We start from the raw sequence: 15,574 nt of genomic DNA, 5'->3' as shown, positions 1-15,574 counted from the left end.
GGCAACTCACTTCACTTCTCTGTGCCTTAGTTCCCTCTTCTGTAAAATGGGGATTAAGACTGTGAACCCCAAGTGGGATATGGACAGTGTCCAACCTGATTACCTTGTATCTACTCCAGTGCTTAGAACAGTGCTTGGCACGTAGTAAGCGCTTAACAAATACAATTATTATTATTATATTCCCTGCCCACGACGAGCTTCCAGTCTACAATTAACTCCACACAGCCAGCTGTGCACCTGGGAAATGCTGCTGCCTGGGTGGCCCTGGGACTACTTTGTCTGAGGAACCAGAATTCCAACCCCCCAGTTGTTCCACTCGAGGAAGCAGATAATAATAATGATGGCATTTATTAAGCGCCTACTATGTGCAAAGCACTGTTCTAAGCAATGGGGAGGTTACAAGGTGATCAGGTTGTCCCATGTGGGGCTCACAGTCTTAATCCCCATTTTACAGATGGCGTAACTGAGGTGCAGAGAAGTGAAGTGACTTGCCCACAATTGGCAGAGCCGGGATTTGAACCCATGACCTCTGACTCCAAAGCCTGGGCTCTTTCTACTGAGCCACGCTGCTTGAACGTCTGTTGTGAGATGCAAACAATACTGTCCACAGCTTCTGTGAGGACACTCCAGGAACAAGGGAGAGGGAGCAAAGTCAGCAGAAAGAGAGAGGGGACTGAACTTCCAATACCACGGACCGCATCTCTGCGGAGGGGAAAAAGTGCCCCAGGAGTCCTGTGATCATCATCAATCGTATTTTTTGAGCGCTTACTGTATGCAGAGCACTGTACTAAGCGCTTGGGAAGTACAAGTTCTGGACACAGTACAAGTACTGCGATGTGTAAACGGAAGAGGAGCAGTATGGCCTAGTGGAAAGAGCACGGGCTTGGGAGTTGGGGGACCTAGGTTCTAATCCCTGCTCTGCTTCTTGTCTGCTGTGTGACCTTGGGCAAGTCGCTTCACTTAGTAATAATTATGGTACCTGTTAAGTGCTTACTATGTGCCGAGCACTGTTCTAAGCGCTGGGGTAGTACAAGGTAATCAGGTTGTCCCACATGGGTCATGTTGCCAACTTGTACTTCCCAAGTGCTTAGTATAGTGCTCTGCACACATTAAGTGCTCAATAAATACGATTGAATGAATGAATGAATGAATGGGGCTCACGGTTTTAATCCCCATTTTACAGATGAGGTAACTGAGGCACAGAGAAGTTAAGTAGCTTGCCCAAGGTGGCACAGCAGGTAAAGGCAGAGCTGGGATTAGAATCCATGTCCTCTGACTCCCAAGCCCGGGTTCTTTCCACTAAGCCACGCTGCGTCCCCATGCTGCTTCTCTGTGCCTCCGTTACTTGATCTGTAAAATGGGGATTAGGATTGTGAGCCCTACATGGGACATGGACTATGTCCCATGTAGAAGCAGCATGAAGCAGAGAAGTAGCGTGGCTCAGTGGAAAGAGCCCGGGCTTTGGAGTCAGAGGTCATGGATTCAAATTCCGGCTCCGCCACTTGTCAGCTGGGTGACTTTGGGCAAGTCACTTCACTTCTCTGGGCCTCAGTTCCCTCATCTGTAAAATGGGGATGAAGACTGTGAGCCCCCCGTGGGACACCCTGATCACCTTGTAACCTCCCCAGCGCTTAGAACAGTGCTTTGCACATAGTAAGCGCTTAATAAATGCCATTATTATTATTATTATTATTATTATTATGTCTAATCTGATTAGCTTATATCTATCCCTGGCACATAGTAAGCACTTAACAAACACCATAATAAAACCGGAGGACGCATTTCAAGAAAGCCCCGTGGATCAGCTTCCTGGCAGGGAGATTCAACTGCAAGCCAAAGGAATGGAAGGGCCAAACCCCGAGATGAGCCCTCTGAAGGCCGCTGTAATAGCACCCCCCTGCCAGAGATGGGTCCCCCTTTGGTTTGGGCTGGTATTTAATAATAATAATAATAATAATAATAATAATAATAATAATGGCATTTGTTAAGCGCTTACTATGTATGAAGCACTGTTCTAAGTGCTGGGGGGGATACCAGGTGATCAGGTTGTCCCATGAGGGGCTCACAGGCTTAATCCCCATTTTATGGATGAGGTAACTGAGGCCCAGAGAAGTTAAATGACTTGCCCAAAGTCACACAGCTGCAGCGTGGCTCAGTGGACAGAGCCCGGGCTTGGGAGTTAGAGGTCATGGGTTCGAATCCCGACTCCGCCACATGTCTGCTGTGTGACTCTGTGCAAGTCACTTAACTTATCTGAGCCTCAGTTACCTCATCTGTAAAATAGGGATTAAGGCTGTGAGCCCCACGTGGGACAACCTGATTACCTTGTATCCCCCCAGCACTTAGAACAGTGCTTTGCACATAGTAAGCGCTTAACAAATTCCATCTTTATTATTATTATTAAATGGTGGAGCCGGGATTGGAACCCATGACCTCTGACTCCCAAGCCCTTGCTCTTTCCACTGAGCCGTGCTGCTTCTCATAATAACAATAATAATTGTGGTAGTTGTTCAACGCTTACAGTGTGCCAGGCACTGCACTGAGCACTGGGTGGATCAATCAATCAATCAATCAATCGTATTTATTGAGCGCTTACTGTGTGCAGAGCACTGTACTAAGCACTTGGGAAGTACAAGTTGGCAACATATACAGACAGTCCCTACCCAACAGTGGGCTCACAGTCTAAAAGGGGGAGACAGAGAACAAAACCAAACATACTAACAAAATAAAATGAATAGAATAGATATGTACAAGTAAAATAAATAAATAAATAAATAGAGTGATAAATATGTACAAACATATATATAGGTGCTGTGGGGAAGGGAAGGAGGTAAGATGGGGGGGATGGAGGGGGGACAAGGGGGAGAGGAAGGAAGGGGCTCAGTCTGGGATACAAGCAAATTGGGTTGGACACGGTCCCTGTGCCAAGTGGGGCTCACCATCTCAACCCCCGTTTTACAGATGAGGGAACTGAGGCCCAGAGAAGTGAAGTGGCTTGCCTAAGGTCACACAGCAGGCAAGTGGTGGAGCCGGGATTAGAACTCATGCCCTTCTGACTTCCAAGCCCCTGCTCTATCCCCTACGCCCTGCATTTCTGGGCCTGCAGCCCAGTTCCTGCTGCCGGGCAGCTCCCGCCCAGAGCCAGTCTGCACACTTGGGCCAGCTTGTACTTCCCAAGAGCTTAGTACAGTGCTCTGCACACAGTAAGCGCTCAATAAATACGATTGAATGAATTGGGCAACCGTTTATAGCCCTGCCTCCTCTCACTCTCCTCACAGCTCCACTATTCTCATTTCCTTTCCCAAACTACCACTCTCACAATACTAATCCTTTCACAATACCACTCCGCTCGTTTTCCTCACAATTCCATGGCCTAGTGGCAAGAGCACGGGCTTGTAAATCGGAGGACCAGGGCTCTAATCCCGGATCTGCCATTTGTCTGCTGTGTGACCTGGGGCAAGTCACTTTGCTTCTCTGGGCCTCAGTCACCTCATCCGTATAATGGGGATTAAGATTGCGAGCCCCATGTGGGACAGGGATTGTGTCCAACCTGATTACCTTCGTGGATCAGTGGAAAGAGCCCGGGCTTTGAAGTTAGAGTTCATAGGTTCAAATCCCGGCTCCACCAATTGTCAGCTGTGTGACTTTGGGCAAGTCACTTAACTTCTCTGTGCCTCAGCTATGTCATCTGTAAAATGGGGATTAAGACTGTGAGCCCCCTGTGGGACAACCTGATCACCTTGTAACTTCCCCAGCGCTTAGAACAGTGCTTTGCACATAGTAAGCACTTAACAAAATGCCATTATTATTATTATTACTATCCTCATTTCCTTCACAATGCCACTCCCTTCAATTCCCTCCCAATACCAGTTCCCTCTCCCCTCTCAGGGTCACACCTGGAGAGTTCCCAGTCCTCTACCAGTCTCGGCTGTGGGAGGGAGAGTCAAGCAGAGGCCTACCCATTCCATTCCTAGCTTGGCCAGTGGCTAGCGAGTGGAAGGCAATCTGCTACAAGTCAAAACTCACTCATGCTGGGCAGCAGCGTCACGGGAGAGAGTCGAGGGTGGAGACTCAAGTTTACTGTGTGGAAGGTGGCAGTGGTAAACCACTTCCGTATTTTTACCAAGAAAACTCAACGGATCCACCACCAGAATGACCGCAGATGGAGGTGGGGTGCTCCGGGAGAGATGTGCTCATGGAGTCGCTTTGGGGAAGACACGACTCGACAGCATAAACCAAGACAGGACCAGTACCCTCACCTCCCTCACGTTACCACTTCACAATCCCTCTAACCCTACCCCCCTCACAATCCCATTATTCCCACTACCTCACCATATCCCTCTGCTCACTCCCCTCGCTCTACAGAATTGCTCATGGATGCTCATGCTAGGCAGGATTGGAGCATGGTGAGAGTGTCAGGAGGGGGTGATGGATTGTACTTTCCCAAGTGCTTAGTATAGTGATCTGCACACAGTGAGTGCTCAATAAATACGCCTGAATGATGGCTGTCCTCTGCCTTAGTAGCCGAACTGCCAACAGGCTTGTGGCTTTCAGCTCCCAAGCCGCTGACCTGCCCTACTCCCTTGCAGCAGGATTAGGGCAATTAGATGAAGAGGAGTCTTGAAAGGGGAATGGAAAAGAAACACCCACCTCCGCTTTCCTGGATTATTTCATTTACTTAGAATTTCCTCTCTTGGTTTCTGGTTTTATTATTTTTTTTAATTCCACATTTTTGGGAAGGCTAGAAAAATAACATGTTACGGTTGCTGTGGCAACCCATCTCTAAACTTTGGATAGGTTATTAAAGCAATAGCCAGGGCTTCCAAACTGGCCGGCAGATGCTCCAGGGGAAATCACCACATCCAGCCGGGATCATCATTCTGTTTTCTGACTGAAATTGGCTGCTCCCAATGCTGGATGGATGAGTGGGATACACATGAGTATGTGTGTGATGTGTGTATGTGTGTGTATCTGAACCCCAATCTCAATTCCACTGGGATGCAGTGTGCTCCTAACAAGAACTGAAATAGCATTTCTCCACACTCCGTTCTCTGAAAGGAAAAATAAATCGTAGACCAACCCAATCTAATGGGAGTGACGTGGAGCATTAAGCAATTATAATAATTGTGCCATTTATTAAACGCTTGCTATGCGCTAAGCGCTGGGGTGTGTGCGAGGTTGAGATCAGACACAGGCTCTTTCAGGGAGGGACATCACAGTCTGTTTTGTCTCCTTTTTACAGATGAGGCCACTGAAGCCCAGAGAGTTTCAGTGATTTACCCATGGCAAAATGGCAGACCACTGTCAGTGTTATAAATGAACCAAATGCGTGGTTAACCTCAGTTCCCTCATCTGTAAAATGGGGATGAAGACTGTGAGCCTTATGTGGGACAAGGACTGTGTCCAACCCAATTCTCTCGTATCCACCCCAGCGCTTAGAACTTAAGCATATAGTAAGCGCTTAACAAATACCACAGTCATTCATTCATTCATTCATTCAATCGTATTTATTGAGCGCTTACTGTGTGAAGAGCACTGTACTAAGTGCTTGGGAAGTACAAGTTGGCATCATTAGCATCATGTGACTTAGGCAAGTCACTTCACTTCTCTGTGCCTCAGTTACCTTATCTAAAATGGGGATTGAGACTGTGAGCCCCACGTGGGACAGTGACTGTATCCATCTCAATTTGTTTGTATCTATCCCAGTGCTGAGAACAGTGCCTGGCACATAGTAAGTGCTTAAAAAATACTGCTATGATTATTATGCTAATAACTACTCACTGGTGTGCCTAGGTCTATATGTAGTATACTTATAAATAGTAGTTTGTGAACAAAGTTCATTTTTCCAAGAAAATTTTTTAGGTCTCAAAGCAGGACTTTCTTTCATGCATACATGCAATTCTCCTGTCACAAGGGCAATATTCTTGCAGAATCCTGGGATAAGGAAAAGTTAAGTGCTTAGAGCAATAAATTGCACCCAATAGGTGCTCAATAAAAACTATTGCTACTGTTGTAGTACTATCTTAAGGCCAAAATCACACATACATGCATAGCCATTTCTTCTGACATCACATCACTCATTGCTGGAATAAATACAATCAGTCAACTAAACATATTTATTGAGTTCTTACAGTGTGTGGAGCATCATCTTAAGCACTTGGGAGAGTACAGTGTAATAGAGTTAATAGATACATTCCCTGCCCACAAGGAGATAGCAGTCTAGAAGCAAAGGCAGGCCTTTAAATAAATTATGGATATGTGCATAAATCCCACGGGGCTGAGGGAGGAATGAGCTATGGGAAGCAGTGTGGCTTAGCAGAAAGAGCATGGGCTTGGGAGTCTGAGCTTGTGGGTTCGAATCCCACTCCGCCACTTGTCAGCTGTGTGACTTTGGGCAAGTCACTTAACTTCTCTGGGCCTCATCTGTAAAATGGAGATTAAGACCATGAGCCCCGCGAGGGACAACCTGATTACCTTGTATCTACCCCAGGGCTTAGAACAGTGCTTGGTACATAGTAAGTGCTTAACAAATACCATCATTATTATTATAAAAGGTGCAAATCTAAATGCCAGAGTGATTCAGTAGGGAGTGGGAGAAGAGGAAGTACAGGTAGAACTTTAGGGTCTTTTTTCAACAATAGCAGTGTGGCTCAGTGGAAAGAGCCCGGGCTTTGGAGTCAGAGGTCATGGGTTCAAATCCCAGCTCTGCCAATCATCAGCTGTGTGACTTTGGGCAAGTCACTTAACTTCTCTGGGCCTCAGTTACCTTATCTGTAAAATGGGGATTAAGACTGTAAGCTCCCGTGGGACAACCCGATCACCTTGTAACCTCCCCAGCGCTTAGAACAGTGCTTTGCACATAGTAAGCTCTTAATAAAATGCCATCATTATTAACAATAGGTCCAGGTCTAAATAATAAAACATATAGTGGTTGCTTCATTTCGAAAGAAATATAATCCCATTTTTAGTAGCCCTATAAGTAGATTGCCCACTTATCTTGCCTTTTTATTGTTATTGAGATTTTTTCATTCCAATTGTTAAAGTGTCCCCACTCAAGAAACTTCAGTGGTTGTTCATCCACCTCCGCATCAAACAAAAACTCCTCACCACTGGCTTTTAAAGCAGTCCACCTCACCTCGCTTTTTTTCTTCTACAACCCAGCCTACACACTTTGCCCCTCTAATGTTAACCTTCTCACTGTACCTAGATCTCATCTAGCCTATGCCTTGCCTCTGTCCTGGAAGGCCCTCCCTCCCCAAATCTAATAGACAATTACTCTCCCCTGCCCTTCAAAGGCACATTTCCTCCAAGAGGACTTCCCAGACTAAGCCTGCTCCCTTCTGCATCACCCTGACTTGCTCTCTTTGTTCATCTCCCATCTCAGCTACATGTACCTATCTAATAATAATAATAATAATAATAATTATGGCATTTGTTAAGCACTTACTATATGCAAAGCACTGTCCTAAGCACTGGGGGGGATACAAGGTGATCAGGTTGTCCCACGTGGGCCTCACAGTCTTCATTCCCATTTGACAGATGAGGAAACTGAGGCTCAGAGAAGTTAAGTGACTTGCCCAACGTCACACAGCAGACATGTGGTGAAGCTGGGATTCAAATCCTAGACCTCTGACTCCAAAGCCCGGGCTCTTCCCACTGAGCCATGCTGCTTCTCTGTAATTTATTTATATTAATGTCTGTCTCCCACTCTCTAGACTGTAAGTTCGTTGTGGGCAGGGATTGTGTCGGTTTATTGTTGTATTATACTTTCCCAGGTGCTTAGTAAAGTGTTCTGCATACAGTAAGTGCTCAATAAATACAAGTGAATGAATGAATGAAGTGATCATCCAATAATCTTGATCTCTCTTGTAAAGACGTATTCCTTTACAGTTGTCCAACTGTAAGACAGCAAGGCAAGGTCACAGGCTCTGCCAGAAGGACAAATTCCTCCCCTTTGCCCAACAATTCCCTAAAACTGACTGAAACATTCTGGGTGATGGATAATAATAATAATGAGGATGGCATTTGTTAAGCACTTACTATGTGCAAAAGCACTGTTCTAAGTGCTGGGGAGGATACAAGGTGATCAGGTTGTCTCACGTGGGGCTCACAGTCTTAATCCCCATTTTACAGATGAGGGAACTGAGGCTCAGATAAGTTAAGTGACTTGCCCAAAGTCACACAGCAGACATGTGGTGGAGTTGGAATTCGAACCCATGACCTCTGACTCCAAAGCCCGTTCTCTTTCCACTGAGCCACGCTTTGCCAACAGTGGAAAAGGTACAACTCCTTGGGGCTGGGATCCACTTCTCCTGAGGGCTTAGCAGAGGGAAGTTAGGCAGTTGGGCCCTTCCTATGCCAGCGCTGTGATGTGCGTTCCTGCCTGCTCCCCAGAGACCCACCAGAAAAGAAATTCCGTGTGCTGTCTGTGACCTCTTTGTGGTCAGGGAATGCATCTGTTACACTGTTGTACTATACCCTCCCAAGTGTCTTAGTACAGTGCTCAGCAAACAGTAAGCACTCTATAAGTATGAATGAATTACTTACTAACTTATTTATCTCTACCTCAGACATACCTGGGGTAAAAAAGAAGGTAGGGAAAGTTAATCTGGTCATTATCTAGACTGTAAGCTTGTTAATGGCAGGGAACATGTCTACTAATTCTGCTGAAATTGTACTCTCCCAAGTGCTCAGTGCAGTGCTGTGCATATAGTAAGCGCTCTATAAATACCACTGAGTGATTTTCTCAGAATGCCAGCCTTTCCCCAAGCAAAGCTTTCAAACAACCACATCACATGGCTACATCATGCGGTGTCTGACTGCCGGTCATCAAATCCTCAGCTTGACCCACACAGCCTTGAAGCCCAGTGGTTTTAATTATTACCTTGCAAACCCTGATTTTACCACCTTCTGTTGTGATCTTTTCCAATTTGTGATACTGGTTAAATCTTGGATTATAGAGGATGTCCTTTCACAGCAAAAATGCTGGGCTTTCATGAGCTCGGTTTAATATTTTTCTGTCCTCCGGTGCTGAATGGTTGAGTGGATAGAATCTGGGTTCTAATCCCCGCTCCACCACTTGTCTGCTGTGTGACCTTGGACAAGTTACTTGACTTCTCTGCCTCAGTTACCTCATCTGTAAAGCGGGGACTAAGACTGCGAGCCCCATGTGGGACAAGGACTGTGTCCAACCTGATTTGCTTGTATCTACCCCAGCTCTTAGAACAGTGACGGGCACATAATAAATGATTAGTGAACACCATTAAAGAAAAAAAATTATTCAGATTGGACACATTCCCTGTTTATAATAATTACAGTATTTATGAAGTGCTTACTATGGGCCAAGCACTGTTCTAAGTGCTGGGGTAGATACACTGTTGTCCCACGTGGGGCTCAAAGTCTTAATCCCCATTTTACAGATGAGGTAATTGTGGCACAGAGAAGTGAAATGGCTTGCCCAAGGTCACACAGCAGACAAGTGGCAGGGCCGGAATTAGAACCCATGTCCTCTGACTTCCAAGCCCGTGCTTTTTCCACTAAGCCAAGCTGCTTCTCGTGGTGCTCATAGTCTAAGGGAGAGGAATAATACATTTTGAGTCCCCATTGTACCAATGAGGGAACTGAGGCACAGAGAAGTGAAAGTGACTCCGTTTTTCCATGGAAATATGAATGAAGTCACCGGACTCGGCTTCAGTGCCAATTCTCTGTCTCCCTATCTTGGGGTAATTGGAGTTTTTGGAGTGAGTTTTCAATCTAGACTAGAAAGTCCTCGCAAATTTGAAGCTTTGCTTTCCCTTTGGGTGGACACGCCGTCCGGAACCGTATGAATCACCGGCACCTCTTTAAAACTTCCATCCTAGAAACATGTGAATCACAAGCACCTCCTTAAACTTCCATCCTTCCCTGCTAAGGAAGTCAACCCCAGGGGCCAGCAGCCTTGCCAGCAACCTAACAACATTCAATTCTCCCCTCAGCAAAGGACTGTGGGGAAGGAGGAAGGCTAACGAAAGTAGGAAAGAACATTAGTCTCTGAGCCCCGCACCATCCCTAGCTGCCTCTCACCTATCAATCAATCATTCAATCGTATTTATTGAGTGCTTACTGTGTGCAGAGCACTGTATTAAGCGCTTGGGAAGTACAAGTTGGCAACATATAGAGACAGTCCCTACCCAACAGTGGGCTCACAGTCTAAAAGATTATCACCACCAGTGTTCCCACCGGCACCAAAGTGAGTTTGTAGTTACTTGGAAACACGAAACAATTTGGAGGGCTTAGGAGGAAGCAAAGCAGCGTGGCCTAATAGATAGAAAACAGGCCTGGGAGTCAGAAGGACTTGGGTTCTAATCCTCACTCTGTCACTTGTCTGCTGTGTGACCTTGGATACGTCGCTACACTTCTCTGCGCCTCAGTTACCTCATCTGTCAAATGGGTATCAATAATAATTATGGTATTTGTTAAGCATCTATTATGTGTCAGGCACTGTAGTAAGTCAGATTGGACACAGTTCCTATCCCACATGGGGCTCACAGTCTCAATCCCCAGTTTACAGATGAAGTAATTGAGTCACAGAGATGTGAAGTGACTTGCCCATGGTCACACTGCAGTCAAGTGGCAGATCCAGGATTAGAACCCATGACCCTCGGAAGGCCAGGTCCGTGCTCTATCCACTATGCCATGCTGCTCCTTCTAAGATTGTGAGCACCATGTGGGACAAGGACTGTGTCCAACCAACCTGATATGCTTGTATCGATTCCAGCACTTAGTACAGTGCCTATAGTACATATTCATTCATTTTATTGTATTTACTGAGCTCTTACTGTGTGCAGAGCACTGTACTAAGCACTTGGAAAGTACACTTGAGCAACAGATAGACAATCCCTAGCCAACAATGGGCTCACAGTAAGCACTTAACAAATACCACAATTAGTATTATTAGTATTATCAATGAACACAGGACAGGTTTAGAAAATAGAATGATGATGGTATTTGTTAAGTGCTTACTATGTGCCAAGCACTGCTCTAAACACTGGAGTAGAAACAAGGAAATCAGGTAGTCCCACATAGAGCCCACAGTCTTAATCCCCATTTTCCAGATGAGGTAACTGAGGCACAGAGAAGTTAAGTGACTTGCCCAAACTCGCACAGCTGACAAGTTGTAGAGTTGGGATAGCGATGAAGGGGTTGGGAGTTGGGATTAGCTTGAAAAAGAGAAGGCAGACGAACAATGTAATAGTACTGTATTTTATGGAGGGCAGAAACGGATCGCACTCAGTGCAGAGCAAGAGAAAGTGGATTTAGCACTTAGAAGAGTGCTTTGCACATAGTAAGCGCTTAATAAATGCCATCATTATCATTATTATTTAGCTGGAAGATGGAGAGATTAAAGTTAAACCCAGGAAGAACCTTCTGACAGGCCATTGGGTGTGGAAATCCAGTACTTGTTTAGGCTTCAAAGGCCAGTGAAGAATACAGTCCTGGATTTCCACACCCTTTGCCAGTTAAAAGCACATTTTGTTACCTCTTTTCCTTCCAGCTACAAAGTAAAGGAGCGTTTTCTCATTTCTCATCCCCACCCTCACCATGAAAAGCCATGAGATTGAAAGAGCAGATACTGGATCTTGGGTCCTCTGAGGTGGAGCCCAGTGTAAAGCCTCTCAACTGGAACTGGTGACCCGGAAATACTGGGGTCTTTCTCCCCCTGGAATCCCCTCCTACCCGGGGCCAGGAGCTGGACTCTCTGGAGGGGAGGGTGGACTAGTTGGCCCCTGGAGTTTTCTTTTAGCTTGAGGAGCGCAAACTCTTATGTTCACAAATGTGCTAAAATGTGTGAAACCTGTCGGTGTCTGAGGGGCTGTGCAACTCATTTCTCTTAATCAATCAATCATATTTATTGAGCACTTACTGTGTGCAGAGCACTGTACTAAGTGCTTGGGAGAGTACAATATAACAGTGTGCAGAGCACTGTACTAAGTGCTTGGGAGAAAACAATATAACAGAGTTGGTAGAAACCTTCCTTGGTCCCAGTGAGTTTGCAGTGTAATGTAAAATGGGGATGAAGACTGTGAGTCCCACGGGGGACAACCAGATTACAGTGTATCTACCCCAGCCCTTAGAACAGTGCTTGGCACGTAGTAAGCGCTTAACAAAAACCATTTTTTTTCTATTGCTTGGCACATAGTAAGCACTTAACAAATACCATTGTTATTATCTGGACCGTCACTGTAGGCAACTCCACCATCCTCTCTGTCTCAAAAGCCTGTAACCCTGGCATTGTCCCTAACACATCTCCCTTATTCAACCCTTACATTCAACCAAATCCTCTTGGTCCTACCTTCACAACACCTCCAGAACCTCCCCCTTCCTCTCCCCCCAGAACTGCTACCATGCTGATCCAGACACTTATCATATCCTGCCATAATTATTGCATAAACTTTCCTGCCTCCTGTCTCTCCCCCTCTTTTTGAACTCCCTCCTTTTTCAAACAAAAGAAGCGATTAGTACAGTACTCTGCAAACAGTAAGCACTCAATGAATATGACTGTTTGATTGTCAAGCATTGTACTAAGCACTGGGGTAGATACAAAGTAATAAGATTGGACACAATCCCTGTCCTTCAGGGGCTCACATTCTCCCTCCTCCATCTCCTTCTCCTCCATCTCCTTCTCTTCTGGAAGTCACTGCCCATTGGGTCCCACAGCCTGAAGTTCAGAGGGCCTTCTCCATGAAGTCCCCTGTATTTTTTAATGGTATTTGTTAAGCTCTTACTATGTGCCAGACATCATACTAAGCAGTAGGGTAGGTATAAGATTAATCAGGTTGGGCAGATTCCATGTCCCACCAGGGGCTCACAGTCTTAATCCCCATTTTACAGATAAAGCTAACTGAGGCTCAGAGAAGTTGGATCACTTCTCTAGGTGGCAGAGCTGGGATTAGAACCCACATCCTTCTGATTCCCAGGCCTGTGCTCTGTGATTTAGTCCGTGCTCTGTACTTTCACAGCTGGGAGCCATTAAGCATTGACTACTGTATGAACCCTACTGTGTTAACTCTTCATCGAACATGTCTACTGCCTTCCCTGCCCTGAGTTTTCCCTCATTTTTCTCAAAAGCCTCTTGGAGCATAATCATCATAATAATAATGATGGTATTTGTTAAGCGCTTACTATGTGACGAGCACTATTCTAGGAGCATCCCACGGTGGGGCTGATCCGGCCCCAGTGTGAACCATAAATTGGAATATCCAGACGGGAAATTTTTCTATTCCCACCGAGCCCTGCTGCAGCCTAGAAATGGCATGGCCTAACGGATAGAGCACAGACCTGGGGGTCAGAAGGACATGGGTTCTAATCCCAGCTCTACCACCTGTCTGCTGTGTGACCTTGGGCAAATCACTTCGCTTCTCTGGGCCTCAGTTCCCTCCTCTGTAAAATGGATATTAAGACTGTGAGCCCCATGTGGGACAGGGACTGTGTCCAACCTGATTAGCTTGCATCTATCCCAGCGCTTAGTACAGTGCCTGTACTAGAAAGTGCTTAATAAGTACCATTAAAAAAAAGTTACCTCATTTCTGGGCCACTGACTTTATCCTTCACTCCAATCTCCTCTTTCCTCCCTCCCGCTTCCCTCCTCTCCTCTTCTCTCTGCAAGAATTCCTCTCCACTGGCAGTCAGTGCTCCATAGCTGAGAGTGCTTAGGGGAAACTGGGATGACTAATTGCTCCACAATTTCATGTAAATCATGTTCAAGGGAAGGCACCAAGAATGTGAGGAATCCAGCAGTTAGTTATCTCCTAAGATGAGTCAGGGAGAGGGCTTCAATTTCCAGGGACTGGAGGATTTGGGACACAGAAAGTTCAGGGACGCAGTGAAGGGAACTTTGAATTTAGAGAGATTGGAGCAAAACAGGGCACGCTTTAAGAGGAGATTATGAGTCCCTCAAGGGTCAGGGACCGTGTCTTATTCCCAACTATTTCTTAAATGGTATTTGTTAAGAGCTTACTATGTGCTAGGCACTGTATTAAGCGCCGGCGTAGATACAAGTTAATCAGGTTGGACACAGCCCCTGTCCCACATAGGACTGTCTTAATTCCCATTTTACAGAGGTGGTAAGTGGGGCACAGAATTGAAGTTCACATCCCAGGGTTGGGATAATGCAACTAGTAATACTTGTGGTCTTTGTTAAGGCAAACATTGTCCCACAGGCTACATAGGAGGGAGAACATGTTTTCAATCCCCACTTTACAGTTGAGGGAACTGAGGCACAAAGAAGTTAAGTGACTTGTCCAAGGTCACTCAACAGGTAATTGGCAGATCCAGGAGTAGAACCCAGAGTCCTTGGTTCCAGACCTGTACCCTTTCCACTGTCACACTGTAATAATAATAATAATAACAATAATTGTGGTATTTGTTAAGTGCTTCTTTTGTTTTGTTGTCTGTCTCCTCCTTCTAGACTGTGAGCCCACTGTTGGGTAGGGACCATCTCTATATGTTGCCAACTTGTACTTCTCAAGTGCTTAGTACAGTGCTCTACACACAGTAAGCGCTCAATAAATATGATTGAATGAATGAATGAAATGAATGTCAGGCACTATACTAAATGCTGGGGTGGATACAAGCAAATCAGATTGGACACAGTCCCTGTCCCACATAGCATTAGCAGTCTTAATCCCTCAGTCTTAATCCCCATTTTACAGATGAGGTAACTGAGGCAGAGAGAATGAAATGATTTGCCCAAAGTCAAACAGCAGACAAGTGGCGGAGGCAGGATTAGAACCCAGGTCCTTCTGATCCCAGGCCCATGCTCCATCCACTAGGCCATGCTGCTTCTCAGAACAGGGGCTGAACTCAAAGCCCGCGAGTCCCGCTGTATTGCTCCTTGGCCCCTGGAACTCACTCATTCGTTCACTCATTCAAAGGTATTTATTGCGCACTTACTGTGTGCAGAAAACTGTAGTAAGCACTTGGGAGAGGACAATACAACGGGCACCACCAGGCTGAATCTTCAGCTCCCTGCGATAGTAATAATAATAATAATAATAACAATAGTAATAATAATAATTGTGGTGTTAACTGCTTACTATGTACCAGGCACTGTCCTTAAGCGCAGGGGCAGATACAATGGTCTAGAGGGGCTTGGGGGCTGTAGTCTTTCTCACCTAAGTGAGCTCTGTGGGGGTCGGGGGGGGGGGGCAGCTGGCAACCTGCTTGGGGCTGGAGGAGGAAGAGGAGGAGGAGGAGGAGGACAAGGAGGAGACTGAGTGAAAAGAGCCCGGGCTTTGGAGTCAGAGGTCATGGATTCAAATCCCGGCTCCGCCAATTGTCAGCTGTGTGACTTTGGGCCAGCCACTTCACTTCTCTGGGCCTCAGTTACCTCAACTGTAAAATGGGGATTAAGACTGTGAGCCCCCTGTGGGACAACCTGATCACCTTGTAACCTTCCCAGCGCTTAGAACAGTGCTTTGCACATAGTAAGCGCTTAATAAATGCCATTATTATTATTATTATTATTATTACTGGGTCAGGTTCCTCTCATCCAAACCCTCCTGTGAGTCACGCTCCATATCTCCTCTTGCTGAGG

General features: G+C 46.0%; 1 non-coding gene across 1 annotated transcript; it reads left to right on the top strand.

The window, feature by feature from the left end:
- The first annotated feature begins 3,878 nt into the window (after positions 1-3,878).
- On the top strand, positions 3,879-4,016 carry LOC119936274. The gene has a single exon (XR_005453692.1). It is a non-coding gene; the product is annotated as a small nucleolar RNA SNORA7 (small nucleolar RNA).
- The last annotated feature ends 11,558 nt before the right edge of the window (positions 4,017-15,574 follow it).

The sequence above is a fragment of the Tachyglossus aculeatus genome, chromosome 1 (genome assembly GCF_015852505.1).
Source record: "Tachyglossus aculeatus isolate mTacAcu1 chromosome 1, mTacAcu1.pri, whole genome shotgun sequence".
Lineage (NCBI taxonomy): Eukaryota > Metazoa > Chordata > Mammalia > Monotremata > Tachyglossidae > Tachyglossus > Tachyglossus aculeatus.
This window is presented reverse-complemented; position numbering and strand designations above follow the sequence as displayed.